Genomic DNA, 14,371 nt, shown 5'->3' with positions numbered 1-14,371 from the left:
AGAAAAAAACAGGATCATCTATAATGGAATGGAGATTAAACTGTTCCAGGACTTATCTAATATCACTTTGAGACAACGCAGGGCTCTACGTCCCATTACAGAAATGCTCCGCTCCAGGGGAATTCCCTACAGATGGAAATTTCCATTCTGCCTTTCAGCCACATGGAGAGGCCATACAGCACTTCTGCGCACACCTGAAGATATCCGACCATTCTGTGATGCGTTAAATGTCCCCTTCACAGAGGCTCCAGAATGGTACGAATCTTTTATGTTAAATGATCCATGGATTGTGGTGTCCTCTAACAGCACCCCAAGAGCACAAAGAAACAGAGATCGCCGTCGCAGATCACTAACTCCCCAACACAATAGGGGAGCCGGTGCTCAGGGAGGACAAGGCGACTCGCCACCAAGACGAAGAGATCGGATGGATCGGCATGACCAGATGGACACTTAACTCATCTAATCCCAAGAAGGTAACAATGACTTTCCTGACTTCATCCCACAGATGTACGCTGCTTTAGAAATACAGCATTGCTACACGCCTCAACCAGATCAACTACTTGAATACCAGGATTTCTTCCTTCTGACGCAGGGTCCTGCAGCCCTCACATAACCTGCACAATCTCCACATCATCCAGACCTACTTTCATCCCCTTTTTGCTCTGATTTTGATCTCTCTCATCCTGTCCCATCTTATTCCTGTAGAGCCCAGCGCTGCTGTTTTCTCTTTGCGTTTTATTGTTTGCTCGCAGGGGACTCACTCTACACGTTTGTGGAAGCAGGGTAAGGAGTGGAATAAGGACAACGGTGAAGGGAGAAGGACGCTGCAACGACAGAGACTACTAGAATATATACCAAGAAAAGTGCGTGGACTTGCGTACGTAGGTATTACAACAACTTTGCTCTTCATTCCAGGAAAGAAACACAAGGGTCATGCATGCATTATACTTCACAATTTTTATTGCATCACCCACAAAAGACAAAGCTGGAGACAGTTGTCTAAGGTATAGATATCCATAGCTACGATAATAATTTTGGTATAGCCTATGATGTGGTGACCAGGGATGTCTAGATCTCATGGTGACAGGAAAAAGCTCTTTTCAACCAACATTCCTGTGATGTGGGGGCGGGAGGGTAGTATCCATGCCATCCACGGATATACACTCTGTGGAGGATAGGGGTAGCACAACCCATTTACTGGACACCTGGCGTCACCTATAGAGGGTTGTTTTTGTTAATGTTACTGATATACTTAGTGCATCTGTTCAGCACTACACTGTTCAGTTTAAACTTTTTATTCTTATATGTATGTGAATAAGGCGTAGTATAGGACAGCGACATGTTACATAATTCGTTCTGAATTTGCTACTCAGATGAGCAGGAATATTGGGTAAGCCCCAGCCTGATCATTATTAAGTTGTGGTGGCACCCAAAACTGGGAATCCTTCAACAAAAAAAAAAAAAAATTCAACTAAGAAAGTAGATGAGGTCATGTTCTAAACTACGCTGAGTTGTGCTCACTTTATTATCTTGTTGGCGGATCATAATCTTGTGGTTTACTAGGCATATGGGACTTGCCCTGTGCCTCAGTGAACATATACCATCCTCTGAGGAAAAAGTGAAGTGGATAAATGTGTAAATGCATTTAATATTTGTAGTGGGTTAAAATCCTTTATACACCCTCTTAACTTGACATCTATAGGCAAACACTGCCCTCCAGTGGCGAGCTAATAATATTGCACAAGTCCAATTAATAAGTATCCACTATAGCTTATAATTCACGTGTTTTGGGGCAGAAGTTTGACAACATCACCGAAACAGTAGCTAAAAGTTTGCTAGAACATTCAAAAATGTAGCCTGTAAGGTACCTTGACCCCAAGTTCAATTATAAGACTGATGAATAGGGTAAGTGGACATAACATGCATTAGTGACTGGTGAATTTAATTAATATAACATATACACAAACTGCTAGTAACAATTATTGGCCAATTTTAAGTCTTTACATTTTCTATATCTGTCGGCGCACTGCCCCTGTGCGCCAGCGAGTAGAGTGAAACTACAAAACCAATAGGAGAGATTCACTCCCTTCTATTTGAATCACCCGGGTTCTACTTAGACCACACCTCCACACAAGGGGTGCTCTCTTTCCCACCCCTTGACCCAACCGGATTATTGTACATTTAGGATAGATTAGCGAGCCTAAATCTATCCCCGGTTTCTCCCCTCCCTGTCCCTACATACAACACCTTTTTGTCTTCTTTTACCCCCTAATAAACCACCACACCCAAGGGGTTTCCCCCCCCCCCCCTTTTTTTTTTTTTTATCTCGAGACACTGAATCTCAAGATGTCTTCTGACAATTCTAACAAAACGCAAGCGATACCTCTATCACTGAAACTACTTTCAATCAATGCAAAAGGACTTAACATACCGGAAAAACGGACCAAACTAATTAATGAAATACACAAACAAAAAGCTAACATTACTCTTATTCAGGAAACTCATTTCAGATCGGACAAAATCCCAAAGCTAGGAGACAAACGATTCCAGGTAATCCTACATGCTACTAATCCTTTAGGTAAGACAAAAGGAGTTTCGATACTGATATCCAGTCAGACCCCTTTCCAGACAATAGACACCCTAATAGACCCTGAAGGGAGATACATTTTCCTGAAAGGGAAACTGAGTCAACACCCCATCACTATCGCTAACATCTATGCGCCAAATGTTAGACAGGTAGCCTTCTTCCGCAAAATTAAAGAACTACTGACAACTTTCGCCTCTGGCACCCTCATTCTTGGAGGAGACTTCAACACCCCCCTAAACCCTCTCATAGATACCTCAAATGGAACTTCAAGTTTAACGTATAGGGCCTTGAAACAAATTAAAAACCAATTCCAGGAGCTGGCATTGCATGATGCCTGGAGAATTCTAAACCCTCAGACCAAAGATTATACCTATTTTTCTAATGTCCACCAAAAGTATTCTAGAATTGACTATTTCCTTCTCTCACAACCAGACCTACCTCCATTGACTAAATCAAATATTGAGTCAATGACTTTATCTGACCATCACCCAATCACCATGACGCTAACATTCCCAGATAGAAATAACATAACTAAAAACGTGGAGACTCAACACCACAGTACTGAAAGACCCAGTGGATATTTCGAAGTTCAAGGACACATTGAATGATTATTTTCTACGGAATGAAAATGGAGACACTTCATTCATAACACAATGGGAAGCGCACAAATGTGTCATTAGAGGAGAGTTTATTAGGAAACTGACAAGCATAAAAAAAGAACAACAGTCCAAAATAAAATCTCTACTAGAACGCATACACCAATTAGAACGAACACATAAAAGAACTGTGGCGGTTTCAACATTCGAAGAACTAACTAAGACAAGAACGCTGTTGGCAGAAGAACTAAATTTGAAAGTCAAAAGGCAATATATCCTGAGACACAAAATATACTATGAACAGGGAAATAAGTGTGGTAAATTGCTGGCAAAAGCTGTTCAAGCTAAGAGAACTGCTAATACTGTTCACCACATAAGAGACAAGCAAGGCGAGCTGCGGTCTTCGAATGAGGAAATTGCCAAACAGTTTGAATCATACTATCATGATCTATACAATATTCCATCTAATCCAAAATGCCCACAGGGATCAGACAAACGAAATAAGCTCATCCAAGAATTTCTTGGAAAATATAGTCCACCCCATATTTCCGAGAATATTGCCAAGGAACTTGAAAACCCCATCTCCAGCCCAGAATTTGACAGAGCCCTAAAAGAGATGAAAATAGGCAAAGCCCCGGGCCCAGATGGACTACCCCTACAATATTACAAAACTTTTACTGATATACTGAAGCCAAGGTTTTTGAAAACATTTCAATCACTACATTCGGAACAAAACCCCCCCAAACAATTGCTAGAGGCTCACATCGCGGTAATACCCAAAGAAGGAAAAGACGTGACACAGGTCAGCAATTACAGACCAATATCACTAATAAATGTTGATGTAAAGATATATGCCAAAATATTAGCAAATAGGATCCTCCCCCTGCTAACCTCTCTTGTAGCCCTAGACCAAGTGGGATTTATCCTGGGAAGGGAGGGTCGTGATAACACAATAAAGGCCCTCAACATAAATCACTGGCTAATGTCGAATCAGAAACAGGGCTTTTTCTTATCCCTAGACGCCGAGAAGGCGTTCGACAGAGTGGCCTGGGACTTCATGGACGCAGTGTTAACACACATTGGCTTTTTACCTCAAATGAGAGCTTACATTAAAGTCCTGTATTCTAATCCTACCGCCAGAGTCCGGGTTAATGGCCATCTGTCGGGCGCCTTCAACCTGCGCAACGGAACCAGACAGGGATGCCCTCTTTCCCCCCTATTATTTGTTTTAACACTCGAACCCCTACTAAATAAAATCAGATCAAATGAAGATATCAAAGGAATTAAGATCCAGAACACTACATACAAATTGGCAGCCTTTGCAGACGACCTGCTCCTCTTCCTTTCAGAACCTCACATAACCTTCCCTAACCTTCTTAAAGACCTGGAACATTTTCATTTATTATCTAATCTAAAAATAAACCATTCCAAATCTAATGCCCTCAACATCTCAATACCTTCCAGTGTAATAGACCTATGTAAAAAAAACTTTTCATTTAACTGGGCAAAACGAAGCATCAAGTATTTGGGAATTGAAATCTCTTCTGACCTGAAAGACCTCTTCCATCTCAATTACATTCCAGCAATGAAGGAAACACAAGAGGATCTGAGGAGATGGAATTCACTAAATATTTCTTGGTTCGGACGAGCTTCATTAATCAAAATGACTATCCTACCGCGGTTCCTCTACATCATGCAAACATTGCCTATCAAAATCCCCCTTTCATTTTTCAATACCTTCCGTAAAGCTTGTTCCTCCTTTATCTGGAGAGGCAGACCCCCAAGAATTAGATTTTCCAGATTGAACCTGCCCAGAAATGGGGGAGGCATAGCTCTACCTGATCTAAGAAAATACCATCAGGCTGCCCTACTAACAAGAATTGTGGACTGGAACCTACATCATAGGGTGAAAGATTGGGTGAACCTTGAGCAATCCCAATCCCCTCACGATTTAAAATATCTACCTTGGATTAATCCCAAGTATCACTCAAAGTCTATCAAAACACATCCCATTATAGGCCCCACCCTAGAGATCTTTCGCTACACCTTCAAGAGCATAAATCCTTCCCCTTGGCTAGGCCCTCTAACACCACTTTTAAGCAACCCAGACTTTCCTCCTGGTCTGGAAAAATCGTTCCCGACGCATAAGTGGCCTCACAGCAACGTCCTATCTAAACACTTCTTTAAAAATGACAAGTTCCTATCTAGAGATGACCTACTCAAGAACATCACGCCCTGTATCTTATCACACTGGAACTACATCCAAATCAAGCACTTTTTAACCCAGAGAGATAATATTCACCACTGGACAAGACCCTTGACAATGTTAGAGAAACTATGCACCAAAAAAACTCCTCAAAGACACATTATCTCATCCCTTTACAATTCACTATTTGAGGACTCCAACGACTTCTCCAGTTCATCATGTAAGGCTTGGGAGAGAGATTTAGACACCACTCTGTCCACCGAAGACTGGGAAAAAATATATCTGTACGCCCAAAAAGGATCACTCAATGTGGCCACGCAAGAAAGTTGTTTTAAGATCATAACCAGATGGTATAGAACCCCTTCTACCCTACACAAAATTTCACCTCAGGTATCTGATAGATGCTGGAGATGTAAACGTGAGGAAGGCTCGATGCTACATATTTGGTGGTCATGCCCTTTAATTCAATCTTTCTGGATGTCGGTACACGAAACTGTTAAACAGGTCACCTCAGAGACCCTGAGCTTTACGCCGCTTCAATACCTACTGCACTATAACTCTATCCCTAAGAAACAATACCTGAAATCCCTCTCCATGATCATGATCAATGCGGCGCGACAGTGCATTCCCTGTCACTGGCGTTCCCCCCATGTACCAACGAAAGTGGAATGGTTCAGGAGAATTAATAACATAGAAAGAGTTGAAGAAATCATCAGCATCTCCCAAGAGAGAATTGTCAAATTCTCAGCGATTTGGTCCAACTGGACTGCATTTAAGGTATCCCAAAACTATCAGCAGGTTATTACATGAAAGGGGTCTAAAGACAGGAAAACACCTTCGATTTCAGTATATATATATATATAATCTTTCCTTTATCTACTTATGTCACTATGGTTAAAATGTCTTGGAGAATTATTATTTTTTTTTTTTTTTTCCTCCCCTTTCCCCTCCTTCCTACCCCTTCCCATACATCGGTAAGAATATGCACTTACATGCGCATACATATATTTCTTCTTTTTTGCTTCAGTTAGAAAAAAGAAGAAAATGAGAAAACACAACTTGAGGTGACAGATCTGCTATTTACGCTTGATTTCCAAAGATAATCCTTGTAATAACTGAATGGTTGTATTCTATCTATGCCAAAATTATCTTATTGTCAAATTGCCTACTTATTGTATTATGTACTATGTATGGTACACTGTTATTCACCCAATAAAGAATTTGTGAAATAAAAAAAAAAAAAAAAGATTCCCGGAGAGAAACAAAGATTCCCGGAGAGAAACAAAGATTCCCGGAGAGAAACAAAGATTCCCAGAGAGAAACAAAGATTCCCAGAGAGAAACAAAGATTCCCAGAGAGAAACAAAGATTCCCGGAGAGAAACAAAGATTCCCGGAGAGAAACAAAAGATGCCCGGAGAGAAACAAAGATTCCCGGAGAGAAACAAAGATTCCCGAAGAGAAACAAAGATTCCCGGAGAGAAACAAAGATTCCCGGAGAGAAACAAAGATTCCCAGAGAGAAACAAAGATTCCCGGAGAGAAACAAAGATTCCCGGAGAGAAACAAAAGATTCCCGAAGAGAAACAAAGATGCCCGGAGAGAAACAAAGATTCCCGGAGAGAAACAAAGATGCCCGGAGAGAAACAAAGATTCCCGGAGAGAAACAAAGATTCCCAGAGAGAAACAAAGATTCCCGGAGAGAAACAAAGATTCCCGGAGAGAAACAAAGATTCCCAGAGAGAAACAAAGATTCCCGGAGAGAAACAAAGATTCCCGGAGAGAAACAAAGATTCCCGGAGAGAAACAAAGATTCCCGGAGAGAAACAAAGATGCCCGGAGAGAAACAAAGATTCCCGGAGAGAAACAAAGATTCCCGGAGAGAAACAAAGATTCCCGGAGAGAAACAAAGATTCCTGGAGAGAAACAAAGATTCCCGGAGAGAAACAAAGATTCCCGGAGAGAAACAAAGATTCCCGGAGAGAAACAAAGATTCCCGGAGAGAAACAAAGATTCCCGGAGAGAAACAAAGCTTCCCGGAGAGAAACAAAGATTCCCGGAGAGAAACAAAGCTTCCCGGAGAGAAACAAAGATTCCTGGAGAGAAACAAAGATTCCCGGAGAGAAACGAAGATTCCCGGAGAGAAACAAAGATTCCCAGAGAGAAAATAATATTCCCGGAGAGAAACGAAGATTCCCGGCAACATGAAGGTTTTGTTGGCCGAATTTCAAAAATCAATGGTGGCATCATCGGATCAAAAAAAAAAAAAAAACCCTTTCTGATTTCGAAAAGAAAATTTGTTCGAAATTTGACCGTGTATGGCCTGCTTAAGGCTTACCCGTAGGTGCAATAAATATCTCCCAAACTTAAAAGATTTAGGAGATATTTGCAGAAATAGCGGCACCGAAGTCTACGGCGCATGTGCCATAGACATCAGGCGCAATGAGCATGCCGCTTCTAACGACGAGCGTGCCGCTTCTAACGGTGATCATGCACCCGCGCGGGAGTGACATCATCACGTAATTATTAATTCATCACGTAATTCATAATAAGCTAGTATGCTATGCATACTAGCTCAATATGGCTTTGTTGTGTCTTTTTTTTTTTTACTTTTTTGGAAAGGGTTTACTTCCTCTTTAACCCCTTCCATATCGGGAGGCACTTACGCACCTTCCTGCCCAGGCCAATTTTCAGCTTTCAGCGCTGTTGCACTTTGAATGACAATTGCGCGGTCGTGCTACACTGTACCCAAACAATTTTTTTATAATTCTGTTTACACAAATAGAGATTTCTTTTGGTGGTATTTGATCAGCTCTGTGGTTTTTATTTTTTGCGTAACAACTAAAAATTTTTTTTTTGAAAAAAATGAAGTTTTTATTTTTTCTGTAAATTTTTTTTGTAAATAAGTAGGTTTTCTTCTTCAATTACGGGCACTGATATGGATGCACTGATAAGGTGGCACCAATAAGGTGGCACTGATGGGTACTTATGGGTGGCACTGATAGGTGGCACAGATGGGCATTGGTGGACACTGAGGTGGCACTGCTGATCATCACTTTTTTTATATTTTTGCCAGCCAGTGCCCATTTGTGGCCACTGATTGGCATCTATTGTGAATATTTTTTACCATGTGGATGGCCATGGGGTACGTACCTGGCCATCCACATGTTGCCCCCTTCCCTGGCGGTCCAGTGTGGGCATCCAGGGGGGCTACGCTGATAAACAATCGGCGTATAACCCCCCCTGTCAGGAGAGCCCCCGATCGTCTCTCCTCGCGTCTATCAGACACGAGTGAGGAGGAGCCGATCAATGGCTCTTCCTGTTTACATTGTGATCAGCCGTGATTGGACACGGCTGATCACGTGGTAAAGAGCCTCCGCCCGAGGGTCAGACTGACACCCCGCATGAATGATTGCTGCGCTGCCTGCCCCAACGTTATCCTGTTGGACGTCAATAAACGTCCAGCAGGATAACAGAACCACTTCCCGGACGTCAATTTACTATTGACCGGGCAGGAAGTGGTTAAGGACCGGCTCCTGTACATATAAGTCGCCAGAATGGCATGGACAGGCAAATCAACGTAAATACACGCCCCCTTTAAATTTGCCGCCGTGCCCGGGCCCTGCCGTGAGCTCCGTGATCGTGCCCGCGGGATCCACGGACTCGATGTCCGGCAGTGTCCCACGATTGTGTGTCATGGAGCTGCAGAACGGGGGGTGCCTGTGTAAACAAGGCATTTCCATGTTCTGCCTAGTGACAGGAGACTGATCATCTGTTCCCTGTCATCGGGAGCAGCGATCACTGTCGTGTCACAGTAACCCACGCCTTCTAGCAGTTAGAATCACTCCCTGGGACACACTTAACCCCTTCCTAGTGGTTAACCCCTTCCCTGCCAGTCACATTTATACAGTAATCAGTGCATTTTTATAGCTCTGATCGCTGTATAAATGTGAATGGTCCCAAAATAGCGTCAAATGTGTCCACTGCCTACGACGTGAACGTAACCTACGCCCAGCCCTATTCACGTACTACGTAAACGACGTAAAATACGACGGCTTGTGTTCCCTGGTCCATACCTTTGCATGAGTTGCGCCTCATATATGGGGAATAACTTTACGCCGGACGTACGACTTATGCAAACCGCGTATATTATGCGCCGGGCACAAGTACGTTCGTGAATCAACATAACTCCCTCATTTCCATATGTGAATAGGAAATCAATGGGAGCGCCACTCGCGGCCAGCGTAAATATGCGCCCACGATACGCCGGCGTAGGAAAGTTATGTCGGTCGGATGAAGCCTATTTTCAGGCGTATCTTGTTTTCAGAGTCTGGCGCATAGATACGACGGCGCATATTTACACTTACGTGGCGTATCTCGAGATAGGTCGGCGTAAGTGCTTTGTGAATCTGGGCCAATGTATACAGTGTATGTGTGTGTATATATATATATAGTGAAGGCCACATCATGATGCAAGTTTTTGTCTTATGACGTCAGCCAATAGGAAAATATGAAGTGAACCTGTTTCTTTCCTTATAACACGTAAACTCCTCCCACCCTCCCTTGTCCCCTAGAAATGCAGAAATATCCTCGTTTCCAGACGATTAAAACAGATCCTTTTTTGCGCACATCACAAATATACAGGACATGCTGGGACTTGTAGTCCTCCTGTGTATAATATACAATGTATACGGGACATGCTGGGACTTGTAGTCCTCCGGTGTATAATATACAATGTATACAGGACATGCTGGGACTTGTAGTCTTCCTGTGTATAATATACAATGTATACGGGACATGCTGGGACTTGTAGTCCTCCGGTGTATAATATACAATGTATACAGGACATGCTGGGACTTGTAGTCCTCCGGTGTATAATATACAATGTATACAGGACATGCTGGGACTTGTAGTCCTCCTGTGTATAATATACAATGTATACAGGACATGCTGGGACTTGTAGTCCTCCTGTGTATAATATACAATGTATACAGGACATGCTGGGACTTGTAGTCCTCCGGTGTATAATATACAATGTATACAGGACATGCTGGGACTTGTAGTCCTCCTGTGTATAATATACAATGTATACAGGACATGCTGGGACTTGTAGTCCTCCTGTGTATAATATACAATGTATACAGGACATGCTGGGACTTGTAGTCCTCCAGTGTATAATATACAATGTATACAGGACATGCTGGGACTTGTAGTCCTCCTGTGTATAATATACAATGTATACAGGACATGCTGGGACTTGTAGTCCTCCGGTGTATAATATACAATGTATACAGGACATGCTGGGACTTGTAGTCCTCCTGTGTATAATATACAATGTATATAGGACATGCTGGGACTTGTAGTCCTCCGGTGTATAATATACAATGTATACAGGACATGCTGGGACTTGTAGTCCTCCGGTGTATAATATACAATGTATACAGGACATGCTGGGACTTGTAGTCCTCCGGTGTATAATATACAATGTATACGGGACATGCTGGGACTTGTAGTCCTCCGGTGTATAATATACAATGTATACAGGACATGCTGGGACTTGTAGTCCTCCTGTGTATAATATACAATGTATACAGGACATGCTGGGACTTGTAGTCCTCCTGTGTATAATATACAATGTATACAGGACATGCTGGGACTTGTAGTCCTCCTGTGTATAATATACAATGTATACAGGACATGCTGGGACTTGTAGTCCTCCACTCTATAATATACAATGTATACAGGACATGCTGGGACTTGTAGTCCTCCGGTGTATAATATACAATGTATACAGGACATGCTGGGACTTGTAGTCCTCCTGTGTATAATATACAATGTATACAGGACATGCTGGGACTTGTAGTCCTCCTGTGTATAATATACAATGTATACAGGACATGCTGGGACTTGTAGTCCTCCTGTGTATAATATACAATGTATACAGGACATGCTGGGACTTGTAGTCCTCCTGTGTAAAATATATAATGTATACAGGACATGCTGGGACTTGTAGTCCTCCTGTGTATAATATACAATGTATACAGGACATGCTGGGACTTGTAGTCCTCCTGTGTATAATATACAATGTATACAGGACATGCTGGGACTTGTAGTCCTCTGGTGTAGAATATACATGTATACAGGACATGCTGGGACTTGTAGTCCTCCTGTGTATAATATACAATGTATACAGGACATGCTGGGACTTGTAGTCCTCCTGTGTATAATATACAATGTATACAGGACATGCTGGGACTTGTAGTCCTCCGGTGTATAATATACAATGTATACAGGACATGCTGGGACTTGTAGTCCTCGGTGTATAATATACAATGTATACAGGACATGCTGGGACTTGTAGTCCTCCGGTGTATAATATACAATGTATACAGGACATGCTGGGACTTGTAGTCCTCCGCTCTATAATATACAATGTATACAGGACATGCTGGGACTTGTAGTCCTCCGGTGTATAATATACAATGTATACAGGACATGCTGGGACTTGTAGTCCTCCGGTGTATAATATACAATGTATACAGGACATGCTGGGACTTGTAGTCCTCCTGTGTATAATATACAATGTATACAGGACATGCTGGGACTTGTAGTCCTCCGGTGTATAATATACAATGTATACAGGACATGCTGGGACTTGTAGTCCTCCTGTGTATAATATACAATGTATACAGGACATGCTGGGACTTGTAGTTCTCCTGTGTATAATATACAATGTATACAGGACATGCTGGGACTTGTAGTCCTCCTGTGTATAATATACAATGTATACAGGACATGCTGGGACTTGTAGTCTTCCGGTGTATAATATACAATGTATACAGGACATGCTGGGACTTGTAGTCCTCCTGTGTATAATGTACAATGTATACAGGACATGCTGGGACTTGTAGTCCTCCACATACACACATACTCATAATACTAAGATGAGAAGATATACAGAATGTTTCCTCCTAATGATGTTACAAAGATGATAAGACGGCTCCTAAATCCAACCTTTGTCTTCTCTTTATGTTCCATGTAATTGGTACATCGGAGTGGTGACACCCATGTGGGCGGTACCCGGGTCTTCTCATGGCCGTTATTAGCAGTTGGGTTCCCACATAACATACAGGTTCCAGGACCCCCCGAGGTTCTCAGCCCAGTACTGCCCCCTACATGAATGGAGGTCTATCCTTCCCATCCTCTGGACTGTGTATGGTTAACCCCGTCTCTCCCAGGAGTACTCACACATTACATCCAAGCACCGAATTCCAGGACTCTGCAGTCCGGGTTCCACCAACCCTCACGTCTCTCCTTTCCCCTCCAGGCAACGGCTGTAATGATCGTCACTTCTCTCCTAAATACTCACACCGAGGTCAGATCTTACAGAAAACCTTATTTACGTGTTTTATAAGATCTTATTCTGTGAATAGTAACCCCAGAGAGACATCGGTGTCCGTAGTCTCCTTCCGTTCTCCGTCTCACAAATCATTATATAGACTGCTGGAGAGGAAAGTCAGTTTTACTAAAAGGAAATATTTGAGGATCTCAGAAGAAGCAGGAAGTGGTGAAGACGTGAACAGGAACTTGTGGTTTAACAGACAGCTACTGATATAAGCCGAGGAACACCAACTTTTTACTCAGAATGAATCAAGGGAAATAACACCCTCTATCTTAGTATAAACCAAAGAGAAACAGTAGTTCCTGGCCCAGTCTGAACCAAGGGAAACACCAGGTCATGATCCAGTCTGAACCAAAGGAAATACCAGCTTCTGGTTCAGTCGGAACCAAGATAAACATGAACTCTTGGCCCAGTCTGAACCAAGGGAAACATCATCTCCCATCCCAGATTGAACCAATGGTAATATCAGCCTCTATCCCAGTATGATCAAAAGAAAACACCAGATCTTTGTCCAGTCTGAATCAAGGGAAACATGAGCTCCTGGTCCAGGCTGAACCAGGAAAAACACCATCTTAGTATGAACCAAGGGAAACAGCAGCTCCTGACCCAGTCTTAACCTAGAGAGACACCAGCTCTTGGCCCAGTCTGAACCAAGAGAGACACCAGCTCTTGGCCAAGCCTGAACCAAGAGAGACACCAGCTCTTGGCCCAGTCTGAACCAAGAGAGACACCAGCTCTTGGCCCAGCCTGAACCAAGAGAGACACCAGCTCTTGGCCCAGCCTGAACCAAGAGAGACACCAGCTCTTGGCCCAGTCTGAACCAAGAGAGACACCAGCTCTTGGCCCAGTCTGAACCAAGAGAGACACCAGCTCTTGGCCCAGTCTGAACCAAGAGAGACACCAGCTCTTGGCCCAGTCTGAACCAAGAGAGACACCAGCTCTTGGCCCAGTCTGAACCAAGAGAGACACCAGCTCTTGGCCCAGTCTGAACCAAGAGAGACACCAGCTCTTGGCCCAGTCTGAACCAAGAGAGACACCAGCTCTTGGCCCAGTCTGAACCAAGAGAGACACCAGCTCTTGGCCCAGTCTGAACCAAGAGAGACACCAGCTCTTGGCCCAGTCTGAACCAAGAGAGACACCAGCTCTTGGCCCAGTCTGAACCAAGAGAGACACCAGCTCTTGGCCCAGTCTGAACCAAGAGAGACACCAGCTCTTGGCCCAGTCTGAACCAAGAGAGACACCAGCTCTTGGCCCAGTCTGAACCAAGAGAGACACCAGCTCTTGGCCCAGTCTGAACCAAGAGAGACACCAGCTCTTGGCCCAGTCTGAACCAAGAGAGACACCAGCTCTTGGCCCAGTCTGAACCAAGAGAGACACCAGCTCTTGGCCCAGTCTGAACCAAGAGAGACACCAGCTCTTGGCCCAGTCTGAACCAAGAGAGACACCAGCTCTTGGCCCAGTCTGAACCAAGAGAGACACCAGCTCTTGGCCCAGTCTGAACCAAGAGAGACACCAGCTCTTGGCCCAGTCTGAACCAAGAGAGACACCAGCTCTTGGCCCAGTCTGAACCAAGAGAGACACCA

The 14,371-nt window shown here is 43.5% G+C and overlaps 2 protein-coding genes across 3 annotated transcripts in view; one reads left to right on the top strand and one right to left on the bottom strand.

The window, feature by feature from the left end:
* The window catches only part of LOC120928778 (zinc finger protein 268-like), a gene marked incomplete at its 5' end in the record, with an annotated part of 84,552 nt that overhangs the window by 52,508 nt on the left and 17,673 nt on the right, over nucleotides 1-14,371 (top strand). The gene's annotated exons all lie outside the window — the stretch shown is intronic.
* The window catches only part of LOC120928775 (zinc finger protein 271-like), a 30,391-nt gene that overhangs the window by 8,597 nt on the left and 7,423 nt on the right, over nucleotides 1-14,371 (bottom strand). Inside the window, exon 1 of one of the 2 annotated variants that reach the window (XM_040339766.1) lies at nucleotides 12,635-13,304. The exons of the other annotated variant lie outside the window; for it this stretch is intronic. The gene's annotated coding sequence lies outside the window, so the exon portion shown is untranslated. Of the gene's footprint in view, nucleotides 1-12,634; nucleotides 13,305-14,371 lie in introns of those variants that run through there. 2 annotated transcript variants of the gene reach the window in all.

This window comes from Rana temporaria, chromosome 2, assembly GCF_905171775.1.
Source record: "Rana temporaria chromosome 2, aRanTem1.1, whole genome shotgun sequence".
NCBI classification, from domain to species: domain Eukaryota; kingdom Metazoa; phylum Chordata; class Amphibia; order Anura; family Ranidae; genus Rana; species Rana temporaria.
This window is presented reverse-complemented; position numbering and strand designations above follow the sequence as displayed.